Genomic DNA, 8,226 nt, shown 5'->3' with positions numbered 1-8,226 from the left:
ATTTACCACCCTTTATTGCCATCAAAGAGAATATTGACTTAAAACAATCTTTTTTTAGAGAATATTTGCAACTCAAGGTACCTTTCAAAGAATATGGAAGTCACTTCCAAAGAAGTGAGAATGATAAAATTCAAACAACCTGAGAATTCACTTTGGAGACTGAAACATTGCCTTAATACCATCCCCGTGACTCAGTTTTATCATCATTGCCATCATCAACTGAACCAAGATTTATCTCAGTTTTTTTTTTTTTTGCCATAAAAACAGATTGACTTACAATTAATTTTCATCAACTACCATTAGTCCTTAGAAAAAATTACAAGAGAATTATATTTAAATTCATACTGCCAATGTACTCATTCTTGTCCCATTTATTTTTCCTTTTTTAAATACTAAGGATTCAATCTAGGGGAATGACAGAGGCTATTATGAATAGACATTTTGCTATATGGACTCATCTTAGATTTCACAATATGAGGTATTATGGAATATCAACAAAGTTTGTTTGCTTTTGTTTCCTTAAATTTTTCTTTTGACTAAAATATTTATAAGATCAGTTTCTCATGTCTTTATAATTTACAACAGGATTTAGGTATTAGAAGAAATGGGAAATTTTTATTTTAAAATTAAAAGAAAAATATTTAGGATTTTATGTCTTCAAAAGATTTGTATTTTGGACAGTTATTTTTTCTCTAACTTGAATATGTCTTATATAAGAAATGTAATAATAAGAGAACAACAATGCAAAGAAACTTCTTCTCTAATGCTCACTAAAAGACTTGATCATCAGTGCAGATGTTACAGGATAACATCTAGTCTTGGCTGGCTCTCTTCTCCCTTCCCCCAGTCTCTCAGAAAAGTAGTGTCTTCCCAGGTGGGTCATTCTCTTTTTGAAGACTGATGCTTGGAATAGAAATCTGGAAAGACTCCTGCTATCTGCCTTTCAATCTGCACTAGACAAGACCACCCAGAGATTTGCCTGAAGAAATATTACTCCAACTATTGGACCAAGAGGCCTCAAATTGGCCCAGAGAGCACAGTGAAATTGACAACTCACCCAACATTGAAAATAGAAAAAGATTAACTTAGTGTGAAACCAGACAAAAATAAAATTAGAAATCAATCCAAATTCATCCTTTCTCTTCTTTTATCCCAAAACTTTGTTGCGAAAGTGTTATCAATAAACAACTTAGTAAGACAATAAATATTTTAGTTACCTTTTTTTTCTGATTCCCTTTACCAATTTTTGATGGCAACTGAGATACTTCCTTTGTTCCTCATTAAATGAGTTAAGCTTCCTAGATCTTCCTTTTTTTTTTTTAACAAAAGAACACCTTAAACATCTCCTTGGTCAATGACAATAGTAATTTCAAAGAATTATGATTTAATTGGCATTACATTTCCCTTTCTTTCCATTTCATTCTACTATCTGATCATCAAAAGGTCTCATCAGTATCAGATGTTTTTTAAGTTGTTACCAGTCTCAACCTAGATAGTTCCGCATAACTGATAATCCAGGCTCCTTAAAGTAAGCATAATATGTCTCTGTTGTATCATGAGACAAATTTAACAGTTTCTTTGCTGATAGATGCACTGAGATTTTGTGTTATCTCTCAAGGCAAATGCATTAGTCCGTCTCACTGCAAGAATAAGTACATCTGCTATTCATGGATGGGTCCACTGGGGGTATGATGATATGCTTCCTTTGGGTTTTCTCAGATACAAAGTTTGTGCCATAATTAAACTTGATAGCATATTTTAAGTGATGAAGTCATAAGTTCATTATATGGGCCATCCTTCCTACATGACCATAAAAAGAAATTCCCCATATAATTACAAAATTACATTTCCTCTTTGAACCACTTTTTATAAAAAATATCTCTTCCTCCTTTTGTTCCATTCCCTCCCCCCTCTCCTTTCTTCCTCCTCTTCTCTTCTTCCTCCTCCTCTCTATCAACTACATTTATTACTATTGAAAGAATGATGTCATTGGAATAGGCAGAACTTTGTAACATCTAAAAATTCAGAATATAATAGAAAAATCAGTTTACATAATGTCTGAAACATATATCATGTCTTGGAAATATAGTTTAAGTGATGGTTATCATGATCGTATATATGGAATAGCTACATTTATATCAAATATATGCATATATGTTTTTGTTATGAGAAACCCCAATAAGACTCAATGTTTATGTAGCCTTGAACTTTTGAACAGCTTTACATAATATCTTTGCGATATAAGATAATAGTATTATGCTCTATGTTAAGATGCAAACAGAGAACAAGGGACACATACGAATAAGCCAAAATCTGTGACCCTAATAAATCTTCAAATGGAATTTCTTAAATTTCTATGGATTAGAAGATCTGTACTCATAATATCAGCTGGTGGTGTGATTCTATGCAGCAGTCCAGCTCACAGTATGAAACATCATGAGAGATCATGGAGAACAACATTCTCCGGAGTAAAATATATATATATATATATATATATATATATATATATATGCATATCATATTGTTGAGTCCTAGTAAACTTGGAGAAAATTAGATCACATTTTCACTTGTACTTTTGTAATCAAATTTTTAAAAAGTAAACTTTTATGGACTTTAAATGGATATATATAAATACTAGCTCTGTGGTTATGATTTATAATTTATATATTCCTATCATTATATATTCATATTTTTCCTGGTCTATTAGGTACCAGGAATAGAAGAGTTAAAAAATAAACTACAATGAGATAATCATGGCCCTAGGGAAACTTCCTTTGGAGTAGAGACATTTTGATTGTAAAATACTAAAAATTATTCATAACCAGATATTCTTTTTTTTTTACATGACCAAACTGTTATTTTGCTGTACAAAAAGAATCAGACTCTGAAATATTGTACAATTAGCTCGTGAAGGAAATCAAAAATGCAGGTGGGCAAAAATATAGGGACTGGGAATTCAATGCAATGGTTTTTAGTCATCTCCCAGAGTTCTTTCTCTGGGCGTAGCTGGTTCAGTTCATTACTGCTCCATTAGAAATGATTTGGTTGGTCTCATTGCTGAGGATGGCCAGGGCCATCAGAACTGGTCATCATATAGTATGTTGTTGAAGTATATAATGATCTCCTGATCCTGCTCATTTCACTCAGCATCAGTTCATGTAAGTCTCTCCAGGCTTTCTGAAATCATCCTGTTGGTCATTTCTTACAGAACAATAATATTCCATAATATTCATATACCACAATTTATTCAGCCATTCTCCAACTGATGGGCATCCACCCAGTTTCCAGTTTCTAGCCACTACAAAGAGGGCTGCCATAAACATTCATGCACATACAGGTCCCTTTCCCTTCTTTATGATCTCTTTGGGATATAAGCCCAGTAGTAACACTGCTGGATCAAAGGGTATGCACAGTTTGATAACTTTTTGAGCATAGTTCCAAACTGCTCTCCAGAATGGTTGGATTCGCATAACCAGATTTTCAATAGTCTTAGGAACATTATATAAATTTACATATATTTAGTTAGAAGAGGGATTTGGAGTGGAGAGAAGAAGCATGTAAGGAGATTTAGTAGTAGCCAATTCAGGGAAAAAAAAAAAAAAACACTAGACAGTTGCCATCCAATAGAGGATAACAAATAACAGACTTGGATGAATCTCCACTCAAACAAGAAAAGTGAGGTATAGCTTAGGAACTTGGGAGAAGCTAGCTAGCTGTGGGTCTCCCTCTAGACTACAAGTCATATGGCACCAAAGGCAGTCTTAATATGTCCAGACTTTGGAATGGTGTCAGCAATTCTGTTAACAAGAGCTAGGGCAGTAAAATGGAAAGAAAACTGTGTTGGGAGGAGGAAAAAAAGACCCAAACTTTAGTCCTAGTTCTGATAACAACTGACTAAATTTGTTACTTTAAATGCATTTCTTAGTAAATGTTTTTGGAGGAAATGCTCAGCAAATTCTTTACAATGGCAATACATAACTATGAAGTAGTTATATAGGAGGACTTTTCCCTTCTCCACCTTAGTTGATATAATCATAAAAGGTCCATAATATAATCACAAAATATTAAAAAAGTACTAAGGAGTTTTCTTACAACAATGTGTAAATAAATTCTTGTGTCATCCTATAAGGTCTCTCTGCCTCTCTCATCCCTTCTCCTTACTGCTCAGTTCCTTCTAGAACCTTCAGCTAACCCAGAACAGCTGTGTTTTATTTCATTCCTCTACAGACTCAGCCCTTGACTCTCCAGATTTCTTTTTTCCATCATGTCCTTGTACTGGTACCTTCTCTCCCTTTCCTCTTTTCAGTTTCCTTTTATACATTGTCTTTCCCCTGTTAGAACATAAGCTCCCTGAAAGCAAGTACCATCTTTCTTTTTTCATCTAGTTCTATTTTCAGTACCTAGAACAGTGTCTAGAACATAGTTAAGTGATAAACATAAGCTTTATTGACTTGATTTGATTGACTTAAATTCTGTTTAGTTTAACTAGAGCAAAACATACAAAATGGATCTTTCCTGATCTTTGCACTTTATTATGAAATCACTCTACCTGAAAAATCAGGGTCCCCTGCCCTCTAACATTGACATGCCCTAGGAAAAAGTATATAGCTCAGAAGATATATTACACAGTGGCAGGCCTTGGAACATAGAGTTCCAGTGCAACATTTGGTGGCCACCAAATCTCTGTAGCTTAGCAGCACATTAGAATCTCCCAAAGAATATAATCAGCAAAGAGGAAACATAAATGTATATGGGAAACATTGAGCAAATCTGTTCTTATAATTTCTACCTGATTTGCCTCTTCCTTTTCTAACACTGTCTCTGTACAGACAATATCACAAAGACTAGTCTCAAATACCAGCAATTAAAGTCTTATTTTTCTCTATTTCTATAAATAATACAAGAATTGTGGGGGAAATGGGTATGTTCCTCAGAACTCCTACATATTAATTTTCTCTTACTGCTTCCACATCTTTGCTAACTAACCTTCCTTATGTCATTGACCTACAATGCTGGGGCCTTGTGTTCTGTGATGCAGACCTCAATTTTTCTCATAGCTTTTATCACATAGCCTCTCCCTTGCAAAATCTGCTTTCTACTCCTGCATGTAGACCAATTTGATGTCCTTATGACATTGGTCTCATTCAGTGATTAAGATAAGATGACCCAGAATCCTCAGACCCATTTAGACACTTGTCCTTTGGTCAATTAAATTTAACCCAAAGATTAAGAACCTACCATTCAACATTCTCTGAGGATACAACAAGAAGAAGGAAACAAATTCTACTAGGGATAAAGAAAGTGAAATGACACAAAATATACACAGAGAAGTAAACACAAAGCACAAGCAAATTGATGAAAGTAATTTCAAAACAGAACATTCACAATTCAAGTTATCAAAAAAGGCCTTGTATAGCTTTGGGGCTATTTCTTGAGGACAGCAAGAATTCCAAGATGCTGAGATGAGGAAGGAGATCATTCCAGATATGGAGGACTATCTAAAGCTATGGAAGTAAGAAATAGAGTATTCTGTTGGGAAGAAGGAAAGTATTTATTAAGCATCAACTATGTTCCAAGCACTATGTTAAGCATATTGCAAAAATTATCTCACTTGATCCTTATAACCACTCTATGAGGTAAGTGCTATTATTATCTCCATTTTTGCAGTTGAGGAAACTGATTCAGACAGGGGTTAATGGACTGCCCAAAGTAATACAGTTAGTGTCAGAGGCCATATTTGAACTCAGGTATTCACAACTTAGTGCTCAGTGTTTTCAGGCAAAGAGCCACCTATCTACTAGCAGTGCAGTTTGGCTGATTTAAATACAATAGAATATATAAAAAGAGGTGATACAAAAAAGATTGGAAGCATTATATATTAGAAAGATTTTATTTACACATAAATAAATATATATATTCTCTTTTATTACCATTATTACAAAATTTAAAATGCATATGTTATAACAATGTTATATTCTTCTGCATAAGGATCATTTTATTATATTATTCCTCTCTTTTCTAATAATTATTAGGAAGTTATTTTCTATTCATTTTAATTCATATTTATTGAGCAAAGTGATTAGATTATATAGATGTAAAAAATTTTAGCAAAGAAAATTATTTCTGACTTCATCATTTCAACAGCCAAATGATTCACAGGTAAAGTAGGAAAACAAGTCATCTTCAATCTCCCAATTAATATCTTTGTTCACATGAGCATTAGGAAAACAAGATTGTCATTTGTGATGCTGGTGGAATGGTTTGTCTTCACCAGATTGGCAGAAAGTTAAGCTTTTGGTACAATTGACTTTAAAGCCTTTGGCTGTGGGAAAGGCCACTCTCACAAGTAAGAAATTGTTTGACTGTGAAACCGCTCTAGGGGGAAAACATGGGCAACATCTGGAACAAAGAAAGTAGAGAGAGGAAAAAAAAAAAACTTTCAGAGAGAGAGACAGATACACAGAGACACACAGAGAGAAAGAGACAGACAGATGTGTATGTGTGTTACTGAGAAGGATTGTAGAAGTAGGGGTGATGAATGCATAAATGGATGGGGTAAACTTTTTTTTTTAAGAAAAGGGTCTCAGTAACAGTAGTAATAGCATAAATTTAGCTAATTTCCTGATGATAAACCCAATTTTATCCTAAATTCTTTACTTTAAAAATTTGATCTTGAGATTCTACAAAGTTTTTTTTTTTAATTTTTTGAAGAGAATGATTACTGCAATTTGTCCAAATTTATCCTGAATTGACAAGTAGGAGAAGATAGTAGCTGAAGCAAGAAGAACAACAGTATTAGAATCTTTTTTAAAAAAATGCTTGTTTGGCTTTCTCAAAGACCTGGACTTAGTTGAATTTAGAACCAATTTTCTATATTAGATAGAACTGCCTTCCTCCTGTTACTTATACCAAATGTCTTGTGGATAGTAACTCCCCTCCCCCTTCCTCCCTGCCCACACCCTACTGAGTTGAAGGGGCATCCTTTAGCATTTCTCTATATGGTGGTCTGCTCAGGACAGCATTGGATTACATATCCCAGCAGCCACCAGTGCTTCCTTTGGTCTCAATAAACTTTGTTGTGGGTTTTTTCCCCCTTACACAGCATGCTCCTCTGCCTCTTTGGTTGCTGTGACTAAACCTGAAGAGTCAATGGGAGTGAGACCTAGAGAATGATAACTGTGTCCATTGACTTTCCCTTTGCCAATTTCACCTCTTTCATTATATTGGAGAGCTTTGTCCCAGAGTAGGAGATTATGCAATGGTTTGAGGAGGAGATGAGACTTCAGTAAGATATAGCACACAAAAAAGTGTGACAAATTGCAATGACAGGGCTGTGATGGTAGCTTGTGATGGAGTGAAATTAAATCCCTAACCAAACAATACAGCATTATACTATATCTATGGGGACCCTTGTTGGGCCTAGATTGAGAGAAAAAGTCAGAGGGAGGGAAAGAGAGAGAGGGAGGGGGGAAAAGAGAAAATAAGAGAGGGACAAAATTGAAAGGACATTTTTTTTCACATTTGTTAGATTTACTTTGCTACTAAAAATGACAATATATCAGTCATAAACATTCACAATGAGATTAGATCCTGGTACCAACACATCGCAAAAGATGTAAAAATATGTACAAAAGGCTATCAGCTTGGAAATCTATTCATTATTTTCATAGTGAATCAAGATCACATTTTAAAACTTATCCCAGAGTTTTGATTACTGACATTTCTTCTGAAGAAGCAAGATCTGCTCGAGTTTTCATAAAAACATCTTCATGAGCCATTTTTGTCCTTACTTTGTACATATGTCATAAGCTCAGTTCTCTCAGGACTCTATGTTTTTGCATGTTTCATGTCAGAGAGAGAATATGGGAGGAAAGAGCTTTAATACTTCCCCACTATGCATATTTGCTGATGCAACATCAGAACTTCCAAGCTATACCGGGCCACACACCTTTACAAGGACCATTGAGCAAAGTGGAGCAAAAAGAAATGATTAGATGCATAGACATCAGTCTTGCCACCCACATGGCTGGCCCCCCTGCTCTCCCCAGGGGAGAGCATTACTTAGTTCACTTAGTGAAATTAGCAAGGCTGCTCTACTCTCAGCTGTGCAGTGAGACTTCCTGGCAATTCTGCCTGCCTTCCATGTGAAATCCTGAACTGGATAGCAATGTTGAGATAGAAGTGAAGGAAATTTTTACACTTTGTATTCAGAAAAGCATCCTCTGA

This window comes from Sarcophilus harrisii, chromosome 2 (genome assembly GCF_902635505.1).
Source record: "Sarcophilus harrisii chromosome 2, mSarHar1.11, whole genome shotgun sequence".
Taxonomy (NCBI): Eukaryota; Metazoa; Chordata; class Mammalia; order Dasyuromorphia; family Dasyuridae; genus Sarcophilus; species Sarcophilus harrisii.
The sequence above is the reverse complement of the archived record's forward strand: the minus strand, read 5'-3'. Positions refer to the sequence as shown.